Below are 16,100 nucleotides of genomic sequence, written 5' to 3'. Positions count from 1 at the left end.
AGGAAGAAGATGAAAGGTGGCTTACGTCCATACCATCGTCAGGCCATTTGAGGTGGCGGGGACTGCAATGGCCATTCACCGATTGGCTGGGACCCCTGGGCGGGTCTTCTCTAGTCCATCCAATTTTCGGCATGGGATGTCACAGCCTTCTTTGCATACCCTTATTTAACCCACACAAAGATGCCAACGGCAGGCGTGTCATAATTCATTGACGCATTATAAAGGATTAGGAAAAAGATGAAAAGCAGCTTACGGCCATACCTCTCTGGTTCCGCCCGATCTCGTCTGATCTCGGAAGCTAAGCAGAGCAGGGCCTGGTTAGTACCTGGATGGAAGACCGCCTGGGAATCCCAGGTGCCGTAAGCTTTTTCACTTCTCTCTCCGAAAGCCGCCGAGCGCCGCAGATTGTACACCTACAAATTACAAAAAGAATATCACATTGTTGAAGAGATGCATGTTTAGTGTTGTTTTAACGTTGGATATGAAAGGAAATTAGACAATATTATCCAAAATGATTCCGTTTCATGATTGCTAAATTAGTGTTGATCAACATTTACGATTGGCATACTATTGTTTGTAATTTAGCCGTTGAAATACAGGTGCTAACCCAACATGTTAGAATTGCCAGTGAAGAAAAGTAAAGTTACCTTCAGGCTTTAGGAACCTCTCTTGCCAATGCTAAGAACTGCTTCAATTTTAGAAAAAGAAACTTCTGATTATCTTTGACACGTTTTAAAGGATTAGGAAAAAGATGAAAAGCAGCTTACGGCCATACCTCTCTGGTTCCGCCCGATCTCGTCTGATCTCGGAAGCTAAGCAGAGCAGGGCCTGGTTAGTACCTGGATGGAAGACCGCCTGGGAATCCCAGGTGCCGTAAGCTTTTTCACTTCTCTCTCCGAAAGCCGCCGAGCGCCGCAGATTGTACACCTACAAATTACAAAAAGAATATCACATTGTTGAAGAGATGCATGTTTAGTGTTGTTTTAACGTTGGATATGAAAGGAAATTAGACAATAATATCCAAAATGATTCCGTTTCATGATTGCTAAATTAGTGTTGATCAACATTTACGATTGGCATACTATTGTTTGTAATTTAGCCGTTGAAATACAGGTGCTAACCCAACATGTTAGAATTGCCAGTGAAGAAAAGTAAAGTTACCTTCAGGCTTTAGGAACCTCTCTTGCCAATGCTAAGAACTGCTTCAATTTTAGAAAAAGAAACTTCTGATTATCTTTGACACGTTTTAAAGGATTAGGAAAAAGATGAAAAGCAGCTTACGGCCATACCTCTCTGGTTCCGCCCGATCTCGTCTGATCTCGGAAGCTAAGCAGAGCAGGGCCTGGTTAGTACCTGGATGGAAGACCGCCTGGGAATCCCAGGTGCCGTAAGCTTTTTCACTTCTCTCTCTGAAAGCCGCCCAGCGCCGTAGATTGTACACCTACACAATTGTAAAAAAAATGTCACATTGTAGAAGAGATGCAATAGGAAGAAGATGAAAGGTGGCTTACGTCCATACCATCGTCAGGCCATTTGAGGTGGCGGGGACTGCAATGGCCATTCACCGATTGGCTGGGACCCCTGGGCGGGTCTTCTCTAGTCCATCCAATTTTCGGCATGGGATGTCACAGCCTTCTTTGCATACCCTTATTTAACCCACACAAAGATGCCAACGGCAGGCGTGTCATAATTCATTGACGCATTATAAAGGATTAGGAAAAAGATAAAAAGCAGCTTACGGCCATACCTCTCTGGTTCCGCCCGATCTCGTCTGATGTCGGAAGCTAAGCAGAGCAGGGCCTGGTTAGTACCTGGATGGAAGACCGCCTGGGAATCCCAGGTGCCGTAAGCTTTTTCACTTCTCTCTCCGAAAGCCGCCGAGCGCCGCAGATTGTACACCTACAAATTACAAAAAGAATATCACATTGTTGAAGAGATGCATGTTTAGTGTTGTTTTAACGTTGGATATGAAAGGAAATTAGACAATAATATCCAAAATGATTCCGTTTCATGATTGCTAAATTAGTGTTGATCAACATTTACGATTGGCATACTATTGTTTGTAATTTAGCCGTTGAAATACAGGTGCTAACCCAACATGTTAGAATTGCCAGTGAAGAAAAGTAAAGTTACCTTCAGGCTTTAGGAACCTCTCTTGCCAATGCTAAGAACTGCTTCAATTTTAGAAAAAGAAACTTCTGATTATCTTTGACACGTTTTAAAGGATTAGGAAAAAGATGAAAAGCAGCTTACGGCCATACCTCTCTGGTTCCGCCCGATCTCGTCTGATCTCGGAAGCTAAGCAGAGCAGGGCCTGGTTATTACCTGGATGGAAGACCGCCTGGGAATCCCAGGTGCCGTAAGCTTTTTCACTTCTCTCTCTGAAAGCCGCCCAGCGCCGTAGATTGTACACCTACACAATTGTAAAAAAAATGTCACATTGTAGAAGAGATGCAATAGGAAGAAGATGAAAGGTGGCTTACGTCCATACCATCGTCAGGCCATTTGAGGTGGCGGGGACTGCAATGGCCATTCACCGATTGGCTGGGACCCCTGGGCGGGTCTTCTCTAGTCCATCCAATTTTCGGCATGGGATGTCACAGCCTTCTTTGCATACCCTTATTTAACCCACACAAAGATGCCAACGGCAGGCGTGTCATAATTCATTGACGCATTAGAAAGGATTAGGAAAAAGATAAAAAGCAGCTTACGGCCATACCTCTCTGGTTCCGCCCGATCTCGTCTGATCTCGGAAGCTAAGCAGAGCAGGGCCTGGTTAGTACCTGGATGGAAGACCGCCTGGGAATCCCAGGTGCCGTAAGCTTTTTCACTTCTCTCTCCGAAAGCCGCCGAGCGCCGCAGATTGTACACCTACAAATTACAAAAAGAATAGCACATTGTTGAAGAGATGCATGTTTAGTGTTGTTTTAACGTTGGATATGAAAGGAAATTAGACAATAATATCCAAAATGATTCCGTTTCATGATTGCTAAATTAGTGTTGATCAACATTTACGATTGGCATACTATTGTTTGTAATTTAGCCGTTGAAATACAGGTGCTAACCCAACATGTTAGAATTGCCAGTGAAGAAAAGTAAAGTTACCTTCAGGCTTTAGGAACCTCTTTTGCCAATGCTAAGAACTGCTTCAATTTTAGAAAAAGAAACTTCTGATTATCTTTGACACGTTTTAAAGGATTAGGAAAAAGATGAAAAGCAGCTTACGGCCATACCTCTCTGGTTCCGCCCGATCTCGTCTGATCTCGGAAGCTAAGCAGAGCAGGGCCTGGTTAGTACCTGGATGGAAGACCGCCTGGGAATCCCAGGTGCCGTAAGCTTTTTCACTTCTCTCTCTGAAAGCCGCCCAGCGCCGTAGATTGTACACCTACACAATTGTAAAAAAAATGTCACATTGTAGAAGAGATGCAATAGGAAGAAGATGAAAGGTGGCTTACGTCCATACCATCGTCAGGCCATTTGAGGTGGCGGGGACTGCAATGGCCATTCACCGATTGGCTGGGACCCCTGGGCGGGTCTTCTCTAGTCCATCCAATTTTCGGCATGGGATGTCACAGCCTTCTTTGCATACCCTTATTTAACCCACACAAAGATGCCAACGGCAGGCGTGTCATAATTCATTGACGCATTATAAAGGATTAGGAAAAAGATGAAAAGCAGCTTACGGCCATACCTCTCTGGTTCCGCCCGATCTCGTCTGATCTCGGAAGCTAAGCAGAGCAGGGCCTGGTTAGTACCTGGATGGAAGACCGCCTGGGAATCCCAGGTGCCGTAAGCTTTTTCACTTCTCTCTCCGAAAGCCGCCGAGCGCCGCAGATTGTACACCTACAAATTACAAAAAGAATATCACATTGTTGAAGAGATGCATGTTTAGTGTTGTTTTAACGTTGGATATGAAAGGAAATTAGACAATATTATCCAAAATGATTCCGTTTCATGATTGCTAAATTAGTGTTGATCAACATTTACGATTGGCATACTATTGTTTGTAATTTAGCCGTTGAAATACAGGTGCTAACCCAACATGTTAGAATTGCCAGTGAAGAAAAGTAAAGTTACCTTCAGGCTTTAGGAACCTCTCTTGCCAATGCTAAGAACTGCTTCAATTTTAGAAAAAGAAACTTCTGATTATCTTTGACACGTTTTAAAGGATTAGGAAAAAGATGAAAAGCAGCTTACGGCCATACCTCTCTGGTTCCGCCCGATCTCGTCTGATCTCGGAAGCTAAGCAGAGCAGGGCCTGGTTAGTACCTGGATGGAAGACCGCCTGGGAATCCCAGGTGCCGTAAGCTTTTTCACTTCTCTCTCCGAAAGCCGCCGAGCGCCGCAGATTGTACACCTACAAATTACAAAAAGAATATCACATTGTTGAAGAGATGCATGTTTAGTGTTGTTTTAACGTTGGATATGAAAGGAAATTAGACAATAATATCCAAAATGATTCCGTTTCATGATTGCTAAATTAGTGTTGATCAACATTTACGATTGGCATACTATTGTTTGTAATTTAGCCGTTGAAATACAGGTGCTAACCCAACATGTTAGAATTGCCAGTGAAGAAAAGTAAAGTTACCTTCAGGCTTTAGGAACCTCTCTTGCCAATGCTAAGAACTGCTTCAATTTTAGAAAAAGAAACTTCTGATTATCTTTGACACGTTTTAAAGGATTAGGAAAAAGATGAAAAGCAGCTTACGGCCATACCTCTCTGGTTCCGCCCGATCTCGTCTGATCTCGGAAGCTAAGCAGAGCAGGGCCTGGTTAGTACCTGGATGGAAGACCGCCTGGGAATCCCAGGTGCCGTAAGCTTTTTCACTTCTCTCTCTGAAAGCCGCCCAGCGCCGTAGATTGTACACCTACACAATTGTAAAAAAAATGTCACATTGTAGAAGAGATGCAATAGGAAGAAGATGAAAGGTGGCTTACGTCCATACCATCGTCAGGCCATTTGAGGTGGCGGGGACTGCAATGGCCATTCACCGATTGGCTGGGACCCCTGGGCGGGTCTTCTCTAGTCCATCCAATTTTCGGCATGGGATGTCACAGCCTTCTTTGCATACCCTTATTTAACCCACACAAAGATGCCAACGGCAGGCGTGTCATAATTCATTGACGCATTATAAAGGATTAGGAAAAAGATAAAAAGCAGCTTACGGCCATACCTCTCTGGTTCCGCCCGATCTCGTCTGATGTCGGAAGCTAAGCAGAGTAGGGCCTGGTTAGTACCTGGATGGAAGACCGCCTGGGAATCCCAGGTGCCGTAAGCTTTTTCACTTCTCTCTCCGAAAGCCGCCGAGCGCCGCAGATTGTACACCTACAAATTACAAAAAGAATATCACATTGTTGAAGAGATGCATGTTTAGTGTTGTTTTAACGTTGGATATGAAAGGAAATTAGACAATAATATCCAAAATGATTCCGTTTCATGATTGCTAAATTAGTGTTGATCAACATTTACGATTGGCATACTATTGTTTGTAATTTAGCCGTTGAAATACAGGTGCTAACCCAACATGTTAGAATTGCCAGTGAAGAAAAGTAAAGTTACCTTCAGGCTTTAGGAACCTCTCTTGCCAATGCTAAGAACTGCTTCAATTTTAGAAAAAGAAACTTCTGATTATCTTTGACACGTTTTAAAGGATTAGGAAAAAGATGAAAAGCAGCTTACGGCCATACCTCTCTGGTTCCGCCCGATCTCGTCTGATCTCGGAAGCTAAGCAGAGCAGGGCCTGGTTAGTACCTGGATGGAAGACCGCCTGGGAATCCCAGGTGCCGTAAGCTTTTTCACTTCTCTCTCTGAAAGCCGCCCAGCGCCGTAGATTGTACACCTACACAATTGTAAAAAAAATGTCACATTGTAGAAGAGATGCAATAGGAAGAAGATGAAAGGTGGCTTACGTCCATACCATCGTCAGGCCATTTGAGGTGGCGGGGACTGCAATGGCCATTCACCGATTGGCTGGGACCCCTGGGCGGGTCTTCTCTAGTCCATCCAATTTTCGGCATGGGATGTCACAGCCTTCTTTGCATACCCTTATTTAACCCACACAAAGATGCCAACGGCAGGCGTGTCATAATTCATTGACGCATTATAAAGGATTAGGAAAAAGATAAAAAGCAGCTTACGGCCATACCTCTCTGGTTCCGCCCGATCTCGTCTGATCTCGGAAGCTAAGCAGAGCAGGGCCTGGTTAGTACCTGGATGGAAGACCGCCTGGGAATCCCAGGTGCCGTAAGCTTTTTCACTTCTCTCTCCGAAAGCCGCCGAGCGCCGCAGATTGTACACCTACAAATTACAAAAAGAATATCACATTGTTGAAGAGATGCATGTTTAGTGTTGTTTTAACGTTGGATATGAAAGGAAATTAGACAATATTATCCAAAATGATTCCGTTTCATGATTGCTAAATTAGTGTTGATCAACATTTACGATTGGCATACTATTGTTTGTAATTTAGCCGTTGAAATACAGGTGCTAACCCAACATGTTAGAATTGCCAGTGAAGAAAAGTAAAGTTACCTTCAGGCTTTAGGAACCTCTCTTGCCAATGCTAAGAACTGCTTCAATTTTAGAAAAAGAAACTTCTGATTATCTTTGACACGTTTTAAAGGATTAGGAAAAAGATGAAAAGCAGCTTACGGCCATACCTCTCTGGTTCCGCCCGATCTCGTCTGATCTCGGAAGCTAAGCAGAGCAGGGCCTGGTTAGTACCTGGATGGAAGACCGCCTGGGAATCCCAGGTGCCGTAAGCTTTTTCACTTCTCTCTCCGAAAGCCGCCGAGCGCCGCAGATTGTACACCTACAAATTACAAAAAGAATATCACATTGTTGAAGAGATGCATGTTTAGTGTTGTTTTAACGTTGGATATGAAAGGAAATTAGACAATATTATCCAAAATGATTCCGTTTCATGATTGCTAAATTAGTGTTGATCAACATTTACGATTGGCATACTATTGTTTGTAATTTAGCCGTTGAAATACAGGTGCTAACCCAACATGTTAGAATTGCCAGTGAAGAAAAGTAAAGTTACCTTCAGGCTTTAGGAACCTCTCTTGCCAATGCTAAGAACTGCTTCAATTTTAGAAAAAGAAACTTCTGATTATCTTTGACACGTTTTAAAGGATTAGGAAAAAGATGAAAAGCAGCTTACGGCCATACCTCTCTGGTTCCGCCCGATCTCGTCTGATCTCGGAAGCTAAGCAGAGCAGGGCCTGGTTAGTACCTGGATGGAAGACCGCCTGGGAATCCCAGGTGCCGTAAGCTTTTTCACTTCTCTCTCTGAAAGCCGCCCAGCGCCGTAGATTGTACACCTACACAATTGTAAAAAAAATGTCACATTGTAGAAGAGATGCAATAGGAAGAAGATGAAAGGTGGCTTACGTCCATACCATCGTCAGGCCATTTGAGGTGGCGGGGACTGCAATGGCCATTCACCGATTGGCTGGGACCCCTGGGCGGGTCTTCTCTAGTCCATCCAATTTTCGGCATGGGATGTCACAGCCTTCTTTGCATACCCTTATTTAACCCACACAAAGATGCCAACGGCAGGCGTGTCATAATTCATTGACGCATTATAAAGGATTAGGAAAAAGATAAAAAGCAGCTTACGGCCATACCTCTCTGGTTCCGCCCGATCTCGTCTGATCTCGGAAGCTAAGCAGAGCAGGGCCTGGTTAGTACCTGGATGGAAGACCGCCTGGGAATCCCAGGTGCCGTAAGCTTTTTCACTTCTCTCTCCGAAAGCCGCCGAGCGCCGCAGATTGTACACCTACAAATTACAAAAAGAATATCACATTGTTGAAGAGATGCATGTTTAGTGTTGTTTTAACGTTGGATATGAAAGGAAATTAGACAATATTATCCAAAATGATTCCGTTTCATGATTGCTAAATTAGTGTTGATCAACATTTACGATTGGCATACTATTGTTTGTAATTTAGCCGTTGAAATACAGGTGCTAACCCAACATGTTAGAATTGCCAGTGAAGAAAAGTAAAGTTACCTTCAGGCTTTAGGAACCTCTCTTGCCAATGCTAAGAACTGCTTCAATTTTAGAAAAAGAAACTTCTGATTATCTTTGACACGTTTTAAAGGATTAGGAAAAAGATGAAAAGCAGCTTACGGCCATACCTCTCTGGTTCCGCCCGATCTCGTCTGATCTCGGAAGCTAAGCAGAGCAGGGCCTGGTTAGTACCTGGATGGAAGACCGCCTGGGAATCCCAGGTGCCGTAAGCTTTTTCACTTCTCTCTCCGAAAGCCGCCGAGCGCCGCAGATTGTACACCTACAAATTACAAAAAGAATATCACATTGTTGAAGAGATGCATGTTTAGTGTTGTTTTAACGTTGGATATGAAAGGAAATTAGACAATATTATCCAAAATGATTCCGTTTCATGATTGCTAAATTAGTGTTGATCAACATTTACGATTGGCATACTATTGTTTGTAATTTAGCCGTTGAAATACAGGTGCTAACCCAACATGTTAGAATTGCCAGTGAAGAAAAGTAAAGTTACCTTCAGGCTTTAGGAACCTCTCTTGCCAATGCTAAGAACTGCTTCAATTTTAGAAAAAGAAACTTCTGATTATCTTTGACACGTTTTAAAGGATTAGGAAAAAGATGAAAAGCAGCTTACGGCCATACCTCTCTGGTTCCGCCCGATCTCGTCTGATCTCGGAAGCTAAGCAGAGCAGGGCCTGGTTAGTACCTGGATGGAAGACCGCCTGGGAATCCCAGGTGCCGTAAGCTTTTTCACTTCTCTCTCTGAAAGCCGCCCAGCGCCGTAGATTGTACACCTACACAATTGTAAAAAAAATGTCACATTGTAGAAGAGATGCAATAGGAAGAAGATGAAAGGTGGCTTACGTCCATACCATCGTCAGGCCATTTGAGGTGGCGGGGACTGCAATGGCCATTCACCGATTGGCTGGGACCCCTGGGCGGGTCTTCTCTAGTCCATCCAATTTTCGGCATGGGATGTCACAGCCTTCTTTGCATACCCTTATTTAACCCACACAAAGATGCCAACGGCAGGCGTGTCATAATTCATTGACGCATTATAAAGGATTAGGAAAAAGATAAAAAGCAGCTTACGGCCATACCTCTCTGGTTCCGCCCGATCTCGTCTGATCTCGGAAGCTAAGCAGAGCAGGGCCTGGTTAGTACCTGGATGGAAGACCGCCTGGGAATCCCAGGTGCCGTAAGCTTTTTCACTTCTCTCTCCGAAAGCCGCCGAGCGCCGCAGATTGTACACCTACAAATTACAAAAAGAATATCACATTGTTGAAGAGATGCATGTTTAGTGTTGTTTTAACGTTGGATATGAAAGGAAATTAGACAATAATATCCAAAATGATTCCGTTTCATGATTGCTAAATTAGTGTTGATCAACATTTACGATTGGCATACTATTGTTTGTAATTTAGCCGTTGAAATACAGGTGCTAACCCAACATGTTAGAATTGCCAGTGAAGAAAAGTAAAGTTACCTTCAGGCTTTAGGAACCTCTCTTGCCAATGCTAAGAACTGCTTCAATTTTAGAAAAAGAAACTTCTGATTATCTTTGACACGTTTTAAAGGATTAGGAAAAAGATGAAAAGCAGCTTACGGCCATACCTCTCTGGTTCCGCCCGATCTCGTCTGATCTCGGAAGCTAAGCAGAGCAGGGCCTGGTTAGTACCTGGATGGAAGACCGCCTGGGAATCCCAGGTGCCGTAAGCTTTTTCACTTCTCTCTCTGAAAGCCGCCCAGCGCCGTAGATTGTACACCTACACAATTGTAAAAAAAATGTCACATTGTAGAAGAGATGCAATAGGAAGAAGATGAAAGGTGGCTTACGTCCATACCATCGTCAGGCCATTTGAGGTGGCGGGGACTGCAATGGCCATTCACCGATTGGCTGGGACCCCTGGGCGGGTCTTCTCTAGTCCATCCAATTTTCGGCATGGGATGTCACAGCCTTCTTTGCATACCCTTATTTAACCCACACAAAGATGCCAACGGCAGGCGTGTCATAATTCATTGACGCATTATAAAGGATTAGGAAAAAGATAAAAAGCAGCTTACGGCCATACCTCTCTGGTTCCGCCCGATCTCGTCTGATCTCGGAAGCTAAGCAGAGCAGGGCCTGGTTAGTACCTGGATGGAAGACCGCCTGGGAATCCCAGGTGCCGTAAGCTTTTTCACTTCTCTCTCCGAAAGCCGCCGAGCGCCGCAGATTGTACACCTACAAATTACAAAAAGAATATCACATTGTTGAAGAGATGCATGTTTAGTGTTGTTTTAACGTTGGATATGAAAGGAAATTAGACAATATTATCCAAAATGATTCCGTTTCATGATTGCTAAATTAGTGTTGATCAACATTTACGATTGGCATACTATTGTTTGTAATTTAGCCGTTGAAATACAGGTGCTAACCCAACATGTTAGAATTGCCAGTGAAGAAAAGTAAAGTTACCTTCAGGCTTTAGGAACCTCTCTTGCCAATGCTAAGAACTGCTTCAATTTTAGAAAAAGAAACTTCTGATTATCTTTGACACGTTTTAAAGGATTAGGAAAAAGATGAAAAGCAGCTTACGGCCATACCTCTCTGGTTCCGCCCGATCTCGTCTGATCTCGGAAGCTAAGCAGAGCAGGGCCTGGTTAGTACCTGGATGGAAGACCGCCTGGGAATCCCAGGTGCCGTAAGCTTTTTCACTTCTCTCTCTGAAAGCCGCCCAGCGCCGTAGATTGTACACCTACACAATTGTAAAAAAAATGTCACATTGTAGAAGAGATGCAATAGGAAGAAGATGAAAGGTGGCTTACGTCCATACCATCGTCAGGCCATTTGAGGTGGCGGGGACTGCAATGGCCATTCACCGATTGGCTGGGACCCCTGGGCGGGTCTTCTCTAGTCCATCCAATTTTCGGCATGGGATGTCACAGCCTTCTTTGCATACCCTTATTTAACCCACACAAAGATGCCAACGGCAGGCGTGTCATAATTCATTGACGCATTATAAAGGATTAGGAAAAAGATAAAAAGCAGCTTACGGCCATACCTCTCTGGTTCCGCCCGATCTCGTCTGATCTCGGAAGCTAAGCAGAGCAGGGCCTGGTTAGTACCTGGATGGAAGACCGCCTGGGAATCCCAGGTGCCGTAAGCTTTTTCACTTCTCTCTCCGAAAGCCGCCGAGCGCCGCAGATTGTACACCTACAAATTACAAAAAGAATATCACATTGTTGAAGAGATGCATGTTTAGTGTTGTTTTAACGTTGGATATGAAAGGAAATTAGACAATATTATCCAAAATGATTCCGTTTCATGATTGCTAAATTAGTGTTGATCAACATTTACGATTGGCATACTATTGTTTGTAATTTAGCCGTTGAAATACAGGTGCTAACCCAACATGTTAGAATTGCCAGTGAAGAAAAGTAAAGTTACCTTCAGGCTTTAGGAACCTCTCTTGCCAATGCTAAGAACTGCTTCAATTTTAGAAAAAGAAACTTCTGATTATCTTTGACACGTTTTAAAGGATTAGGAAAAAGATGAAAAGCAGCTTACGGCCATACCTCTCTGGTTCCGCCCGATCTCGTCTGATCTCGGAAGCTAAGCAGAGCAGGGCCTGGTTAGTACCTGGATGGAAGACCGCCTGGGAATCCCAGGTGCCGTAAGCTTTTTCACTTCTCTCTCCGAAAGCCGCCGAGCGCCGCAGATTGTACACCTACAAATTACAAAAAGAATATCACATTGTTGAAGAGATGCATGTTTAGTGTTGTTTTAACGTTGGATATGAAAGGAAATTAGACAATATTATCCAAAATGATTCCGTTTCATGATTGCTAAATTAGTGTTGATCAACATTTACGATTGGCATACTATTGTTTGTAATTTAGCCGTTGAAATACAGGTGCTAACCCAACATGTTAGAATTGCCAGTGAAGAAAAGTAAAGTTACCTTCAGGCTTTAGGAACCTCTCTTGCCAATGCTAAGAACTGCTTCAATTTTAGAAAAAGAAACTTCTGATTATCTTTGACACGTTTTAAAGGATTAGGAAAAAGATGAAAAGCAGCTTACGGCCATACCTCTCTGGTTCCGCCCGATCTCGTCTGATCTCGGAAGCTAAGCAGAGCAGGGCCTGGTTAGTACCTGGATGGAAGACCGCCTGGGAATCCCAGGTGCCGTAAGCTTTTTCACTTCTCTCTCTGAAAGCCGCCCAGCGCCGTAGATTGTACACCTACACAATTGTAAAAAAAATGTCACATTGTAGAAGAGATGCAATAGGAAGAAGATGAAAGGTGGCTTACGTCCATACCATCGTCAGGCCATTTGAGGTGGCGGGGACTGCAATGGCCATTCACCGATTGGCTGGGACCCCTGGGCGGGTCTTCTCTAGTCCATCCAATTTTCGGCATGGGATGTCACAGCCTTCTTTGCATACCCTTATTTAACCCACACAAAGATGCCAACGGCAGGCGTGTCATAATTCATTGACGCATTATAAAGGATTAGGAAAAAGATAAAAAGCAGCTTACGGCCATACCTCTCTGGTTCCGCCCGATCTCGTCTGATCTCGGAAGCTAAGCAGAGCAGGGCCTGGTTAGTACCTGGATGGAAGACCGCCTGGGAATCCCAGGTGCCGTAAGCTTTTTCACTTCTCTCTCCGAAAGCCGCCGAGCGCCGCAGATTGTACACCTACAAATTACAAAAAGAATATCACATTGTTGAAGAGATGCATGTTTAGTGTTGTTTTAACGTTGGATATGAAAGGAAATTAGACAATATTATCCAAAATGATTCCGTTTCATGATTGCTAAATTAGTGTTGATCAACATTTACGATTGGCATACTATTGTTTGTAATTTAGCCGTTGAAATACAGGTGCTAACCCAACATGTTAGAATTGCCAGTGAAGAAAAGTAAAGTTACCTTCAGGCTTTAGGAACCTCTCTTGCCAATGCTAAGAACTGCTTCAATTTTAGAAAAAGAAACTTCTGATTATCTTTGACACGTTTTAAAGGATTAGGAAAAAGATGAAAAGCAGCTTACGGCCATACCTCTCTGGTTCCGCCCGATCTCGTCTGATCTCGGAAGCTAAGCAGAGCAGGGCCTGGTTAGTACCTGGATGGAAGACCGCCTGGGAATCCCAGGTGCCGTAAGCTTTTTCACTTCTCTCTCCGAAAGCCGCCGAGCGCCGCAGATTGTACACCTACAAATTACAAAAAGAATATCACATTGTTGAAGAGATGCATGTTTAGTGTTGTTTTAACGTTGGATATGAAAGGAAATTAGACAATATTATCCAAAATGATTCCGTTTCATGATTGCTAAATTAGTGTTGATCAACATTTACGATTGGCATACTATTGTTTGTAATTTAGCCGTTGAAATACAGGTGCTAACCCAACATGTTAGAATTGCCAGTGAAGAAAAGTAAAGTTACCTTCAGGCTTTAGGAACCTCTCTTGCCAATGCTAAGAACTGCTTCAATTTTAGAAAAAGAAACTTCTGATTATCTTTGACACGTTTTAAAGGATTAGGAAAAAGATGAAAAGCAGCTTACGGCCATACCTCTCTGGTTCCGCCCGATCTCGTCTGATCTCGGAAGCTAAGCAGAGCAGGGCCTGGTTAGTACCTGGATGGAAGACCGCCTGGGAATCCCAGGTGCCGTAAGCTTTTTCACTTCTCTCTCTGAAAGCCGCCCAGCGCCGTAGATTGTACACCTACACAATTGTAAAAAAAATGTCACATTGTAGAAGAGATGCAATAGGAAGAAGATGAAAGGTGGCTTACGTCCATACCATCGTCAGGCCATTTGAGGTGGCGGGGACTGCAATGGCCATTCACCGATTGGCTGGGACCCCTGGGCGGGTCTTCTCTAGTCCATCCAATTTTCGGCATGGGATGTCACAGCCTTCTTTGCATACCCTTATTTAACCCACACAAAGATGCCAACGGCAGGCGTGTCATAATTCATTGACGCATTATAAAGGATTAGGAAAAAGATAAAAAGCAGCTTACGGCCATACCTCTCTGGTTCCGCCCGATCTCGTCTGATCTCGGAAGCTAAGCAGAGCAGGGCCTGGTTAGTACCTGGATGGAAGACCGCCTGGGAATCCCAGGTGCCGTAAGCTTTTTCACTTCTCTCTCCGAAAGCCGCCGAGCGCCGCAGATTGTACACCTACAAATTACAAAAAGAATATCACATTGTTGAAGAGATGCATGTTTAGTGTTGTTTTAACGTTGGATATGAAAGGAAATTAGACAATAATATCCAAAATGATTCCGTTTCATGATTGCTAAATTAGTGTTGATCAACATTTACGATTGGCATACTATTGTTTGTAATTTAGCCGTTGAAATACAGGTGCTAACCCAACATGTTAGAATTGCCAGTGAAGAAAAGTAAAGTTACCTTCAGGCTTTAGGAACCTCTCTTGCCAATGCTAAGAACTGCTTCAATTTTAGAAAAAGAAACTTCTGATTATCTTTGACACGTTTTAAAGGATTAGGAAAAAGATGAAAAGCAGCTTACGGCCATACCTCTCTGGTTCCGCCCGATCTCGTCTGATCTCGGAAGCTAAGCAGAGCAGGGCCTGGTTAGTACCTGGATGGAAGACCGCCTGGGAATCCCAGGTGCCGTAAGCTTTTTCACTTCTCTCTCTGAAAGCCGCCCAGCGCCGTAGATTGTACACCTACACAATTGTAAAAAAAATGTCACATTGTAGAAGAGATGCAATAGGAAGAAGATGAAAGGTGGCTTACGTCCATACCATCGTCAGGCCATTTGAGGTGGCGGGGACTGCAATGGCCATTCACCGATTGGCTGGGACCCCTGGGCGGGTCTTCTCTAGTCCATCCAATTTTCGGCATGGGATGTCACAGCCTTCTTTGCATACCCTTATTTAACCCACACAAAGATGCCAACGGCAGGCGTGTCATAATTCATTGACGCATTATAAAGGATTAGGAAAAAGATAAAAAGCAGCTTACGGCCATACCTCTCTGGTTCCGCCCGATCTCGTCTGATGTCGGAAGCTAAGCAGAGCAGGGCCTGGTTAGTACCTGGATGGAAGACCGCCTGGGAATCCCAGGTGCCGTAAGCTTTTTCACTTCTCTCTCCGAAAGCCGCCGAGCGCCGCAGATTGTACACCTAAAAATTACAAAAAGAATATCACATTGTTGAAGAGATGCATGTTTAGTGTTGTTTTAACGTTGGATATGAAAGGAAATTAGACAATAATATCCAAAATGATTCCGTTTCATGATTGCTAAATTAGTGTTGATCAACATTTACGATTGGCATACTATTGTTTGTAATTTAGCCGTTGAAATACAGGTGCTAACCCAACATGTTAGAATTGCCAGTGAAGAAAAGTAAAGTTACCTTCAGGCTTTAGGAACCTCTCTTGCCAATGCTAAGAACTGCTTCAATTTTAGAAAAAGAAACTTCTGATTATCTTTGACACGTTTTAAAGGATTAGGAAAAAGATGAAAAGCAGCTTACGGCCATACCTCTCTGGTTCCGCCCGATCTCGTCTGATCTCGGAAGCTAAGCAGAGCAGGGCCTGGTTAGTACCTGGATGGAAGACCGCCTGGGAATCCCAGGTGCCGTAAGCTTTTTCACTTCTCTCTCTGAAAGCCGCCCAGCGCCGTAGATTGTACACCTACACAATTGTAAAAAAAATGTCACATTGTAGAAGAGATGCAATAGGAAGAAGATGAAAGGTGGCTTACGTCCATACCATCGTCAGGCCATTTGAGGTGGCGGGGACTGCAATGGCCATTCACCGATTGGCTGGGACCCCTGGGCGGGTCTTCTCTAGTCCATCCAATTTTCGGCATGGGATGTCACAGCCTTCTTTGCATACCCTTATTTAACCCACACAAAGATGCCAACGGCAGGCGTGTCATAATTCATTGACGCATTATAAAGGATTAGGAAAAAGATAAAAAGCAGCTTACGGCCATACCTCTCTGGTTCCGCCCGATCTCGTCTGATCTCGGAAGCTAAGCAGAGCAGGGCCTGGTTAGTACCTGGATGGAAGACCGCCTGGGAATCCCAGGTGCCGTAAGCTTTTTCACTTCTCTC

At 44.0% G+C, this 16,100-nt stretch overlaps 33 non-coding genes across 33 annotated transcripts; all 33 read left to right on the top strand.

Annotated features, from left to right (window-relative positions):
* The first annotated feature begins 247 nt into the window (after nucleotides 1-247).
* Nucleotides 248-366, top strand: LOC134119993 (5S ribosomal RNA). Its single transcript, XR_009951542.1, has one exon. It is a non-coding gene; the product is annotated as a 5S ribosomal RNA (ribosomal RNA).
* A 395-nt stretch (nucleotides 367-761) lies between these two features.
* LOC134119992 (5S ribosomal RNA) lies at nucleotides 762-880 on the top strand. The gene has a single exon (XR_009951541.1). It is a non-coding gene; the product is annotated as a 5S ribosomal RNA (ribosomal RNA).
* A 395-nt stretch (nucleotides 881-1,275) lies between these two features.
* LOC134119991 (5S ribosomal RNA) lies at nucleotides 1,276-1,394 on the top strand. Its single transcript, XR_009951540.1, has one exon. It is a non-coding gene; the product is annotated as a 5S ribosomal RNA (ribosomal RNA).
* Nucleotides 1,395-1,733: 339 nt separating this feature from the next.
* LOC134120311 (5S ribosomal RNA) lies at nucleotides 1,734-1,852 on the top strand. The gene has a single exon (XR_009951859.1). It is a non-coding gene; the product is annotated as a 5S ribosomal RNA (ribosomal RNA).
* Nucleotides 1,853-2,247: 395 nt separating this feature from the next.
* Nucleotides 2,248-2,366, top strand: LOC134120290 (5S ribosomal RNA). The gene has a single exon (XR_009951838.1). It is a non-coding gene; the product is annotated as a 5S ribosomal RNA (ribosomal RNA).
* Nucleotides 2,367-2,705: 339 nt separating this feature from the next.
* LOC134119990 (5S ribosomal RNA) lies at nucleotides 2,706-2,824 on the top strand. Its single transcript, XR_009951539.1, has one exon. It is a non-coding gene; the product is annotated as a 5S ribosomal RNA (ribosomal RNA).
* A 395-nt stretch (nucleotides 2,825-3,219) lies between these two features.
* On the top strand, nucleotides 3,220-3,338 carry LOC134119989 (5S ribosomal RNA). Its single transcript, XR_009951538.1, has one exon. It is a non-coding gene; the product is annotated as a 5S ribosomal RNA (ribosomal RNA).
* Nucleotides 3,339-3,677: 339 nt separating this feature from the next.
* LOC134119988 (5S ribosomal RNA) lies at nucleotides 3,678-3,796 on the top strand. Its single transcript, XR_009951537.1, has one exon. It is a non-coding gene; the product is annotated as a 5S ribosomal RNA (ribosomal RNA).
* Nucleotides 3,797-4,191: 395 nt separating this feature from the next.
* Nucleotides 4,192-4,310, top strand: LOC134119987 (5S ribosomal RNA). The gene has a single exon (XR_009951536.1). It is a non-coding gene; the product is annotated as a 5S ribosomal RNA (ribosomal RNA).
* Nucleotides 4,311-4,705: 395 nt separating this feature from the next.
* LOC134119986 (5S ribosomal RNA) lies at nucleotides 4,706-4,824 on the top strand. The gene has a single exon (XR_009951535.1). It is a non-coding gene; the product is annotated as a 5S ribosomal RNA (ribosomal RNA).
* A 339-nt stretch (nucleotides 4,825-5,163) lies between these two features.
* LOC134120282 (5S ribosomal RNA) lies at nucleotides 5,164-5,282 on the top strand. The gene has a single exon (XR_009951830.1). It is a non-coding gene; the product is annotated as a 5S ribosomal RNA (ribosomal RNA).
* A 395-nt stretch (nucleotides 5,283-5,677) lies between these two features.
* On the top strand, nucleotides 5,678-5,796 carry LOC134119985 (5S ribosomal RNA). The gene has a single exon (XR_009951534.1). It is a non-coding gene; the product is annotated as a 5S ribosomal RNA (ribosomal RNA).
* Nucleotides 5,797-6,135: 339 nt separating this feature from the next.
* Nucleotides 6,136-6,254, top strand: LOC134119984 (5S ribosomal RNA). The gene has a single exon (XR_009951533.1). It is a non-coding gene; the product is annotated as a 5S ribosomal RNA (ribosomal RNA).
* A 395-nt stretch (nucleotides 6,255-6,649) lies between these two features.
* On the top strand, nucleotides 6,650-6,768 carry LOC134119982 (5S ribosomal RNA). The gene has a single exon (XR_009951531.1). It is a non-coding gene; the product is annotated as a 5S ribosomal RNA (ribosomal RNA).
* A 395-nt stretch (nucleotides 6,769-7,163) lies between these two features.
* On the top strand, nucleotides 7,164-7,282 carry LOC134119981 (5S ribosomal RNA). Its single transcript, XR_009951530.1, has one exon. It is a non-coding gene; the product is annotated as a 5S ribosomal RNA (ribosomal RNA).
* A 339-nt stretch (nucleotides 7,283-7,621) lies between these two features.
* On the top strand, nucleotides 7,622-7,740 carry LOC134119980 (5S ribosomal RNA). Its single transcript, XR_009951529.1, has one exon. It is a non-coding gene; the product is annotated as a 5S ribosomal RNA (ribosomal RNA).
* Nucleotides 7,741-8,135: 395 nt separating this feature from the next.
* Nucleotides 8,136-8,254, top strand: LOC134119979 (5S ribosomal RNA). The gene has a single exon (XR_009951528.1). It is a non-coding gene; the product is annotated as a 5S ribosomal RNA (ribosomal RNA).
* Nucleotides 8,255-8,649: 395 nt separating this feature from the next.
* On the top strand, nucleotides 8,650-8,768 carry LOC134119978 (5S ribosomal RNA). The gene has a single exon (XR_009951527.1). It is a non-coding gene; the product is annotated as a 5S ribosomal RNA (ribosomal RNA).
* A 339-nt stretch (nucleotides 8,769-9,107) lies between these two features.
* On the top strand, nucleotides 9,108-9,226 carry LOC134119977 (5S ribosomal RNA). The gene has a single exon (XR_009951526.1). It is a non-coding gene; the product is annotated as a 5S ribosomal RNA (ribosomal RNA).
* Nucleotides 9,227-9,621: 395 nt separating this feature from the next.
* LOC134119976 (5S ribosomal RNA) lies at nucleotides 9,622-9,740 on the top strand. Its single transcript, XR_009951525.1, has one exon. It is a non-coding gene; the product is annotated as a 5S ribosomal RNA (ribosomal RNA).
* A 339-nt stretch (nucleotides 9,741-10,079) lies between these two features.
* Nucleotides 10,080-10,198, top strand: LOC134119975 (5S ribosomal RNA). Its single transcript, XR_009951524.1, has one exon. It is a non-coding gene; the product is annotated as a 5S ribosomal RNA (ribosomal RNA).
* Nucleotides 10,199-10,593: 395 nt separating this feature from the next.
* On the top strand, nucleotides 10,594-10,712 carry LOC134119974 (5S ribosomal RNA). Its single transcript, XR_009951523.1, has one exon. It is a non-coding gene; the product is annotated as a 5S ribosomal RNA (ribosomal RNA).
* Nucleotides 10,713-11,051: 339 nt separating this feature from the next.
* LOC134119973 (5S ribosomal RNA) lies at nucleotides 11,052-11,170 on the top strand. The gene has a single exon (XR_009951522.1). It is a non-coding gene; the product is annotated as a 5S ribosomal RNA (ribosomal RNA).
* A 395-nt stretch (nucleotides 11,171-11,565) lies between these two features.
* On the top strand, nucleotides 11,566-11,684 carry LOC134119971 (5S ribosomal RNA). Its single transcript, XR_009951520.1, has one exon. It is a non-coding gene; the product is annotated as a 5S ribosomal RNA (ribosomal RNA).
* A 395-nt stretch (nucleotides 11,685-12,079) lies between these two features.
* Nucleotides 12,080-12,198, top strand: LOC134119970 (5S ribosomal RNA). The gene has a single exon (XR_009951519.1). It is a non-coding gene; the product is annotated as a 5S ribosomal RNA (ribosomal RNA).
* Nucleotides 12,199-12,537: 339 nt separating this feature from the next.
* Nucleotides 12,538-12,656, top strand: LOC134119969 (5S ribosomal RNA). The gene has a single exon (XR_009951518.1). It is a non-coding gene; the product is annotated as a 5S ribosomal RNA (ribosomal RNA).
* Nucleotides 12,657-13,051: 395 nt separating this feature from the next.
* On the top strand, nucleotides 13,052-13,170 carry LOC134119968 (5S ribosomal RNA). The gene has a single exon (XR_009951517.1). It is a non-coding gene; the product is annotated as a 5S ribosomal RNA (ribosomal RNA).
* A 395-nt stretch (nucleotides 13,171-13,565) lies between these two features.
* On the top strand, nucleotides 13,566-13,684 carry LOC134119967 (5S ribosomal RNA). The gene has a single exon (XR_009951516.1). It is a non-coding gene; the product is annotated as a 5S ribosomal RNA (ribosomal RNA).
* A 339-nt stretch (nucleotides 13,685-14,023) lies between these two features.
* Nucleotides 14,024-14,142, top strand: LOC134119965 (5S ribosomal RNA). Its single transcript, XR_009951514.1, has one exon. It is a non-coding gene; the product is annotated as a 5S ribosomal RNA (ribosomal RNA).
* Nucleotides 14,143-14,537: 395 nt separating this feature from the next.
* Nucleotides 14,538-14,656, top strand: LOC134119964 (5S ribosomal RNA). The gene has a single exon (XR_009951513.1). It is a non-coding gene; the product is annotated as a 5S ribosomal RNA (ribosomal RNA).
* A 339-nt stretch (nucleotides 14,657-14,995) lies between these two features.
* Nucleotides 14,996-15,114, top strand: LOC134120310 (5S ribosomal RNA). The gene has a single exon (XR_009951858.1). It is a non-coding gene; the product is annotated as a 5S ribosomal RNA (ribosomal RNA).
* A 395-nt stretch (nucleotides 15,115-15,509) lies between these two features.
* Nucleotides 15,510-15,628, top strand: LOC134119963 (5S ribosomal RNA). Its single transcript, XR_009951512.1, has one exon. It is a non-coding gene; the product is annotated as a 5S ribosomal RNA (ribosomal RNA).
* Nucleotides 15,629-15,967: 339 nt separating this feature from the next.
* On the top strand, nucleotides 15,968-16,086 carry LOC134119962 (5S ribosomal RNA). Its single transcript, XR_009951511.1, has one exon. It is a non-coding gene; the product is annotated as a 5S ribosomal RNA (ribosomal RNA).
* The last annotated feature ends 14 nt before the right edge of the window (nucleotides 16,087-16,100 follow it).

The sequence above is a fragment of the Pungitius pungitius genome, unplaced genomic scaffold (assembly GCF_949316345.1).
Source record: "Pungitius pungitius unplaced genomic scaffold, fPunPun2.1 scaffold_26, whole genome shotgun sequence".
In the NCBI taxonomy this organism is placed as follows: domain Eukaryota; kingdom Metazoa; phylum Chordata; class Actinopteri; order Perciformes; family Gasterosteidae; genus Pungitius; species Pungitius pungitius.
The sequence above is the reverse complement of the archived record's forward strand: the minus strand, read 5'-3'. Positions and strand labels throughout refer to the sequence as shown.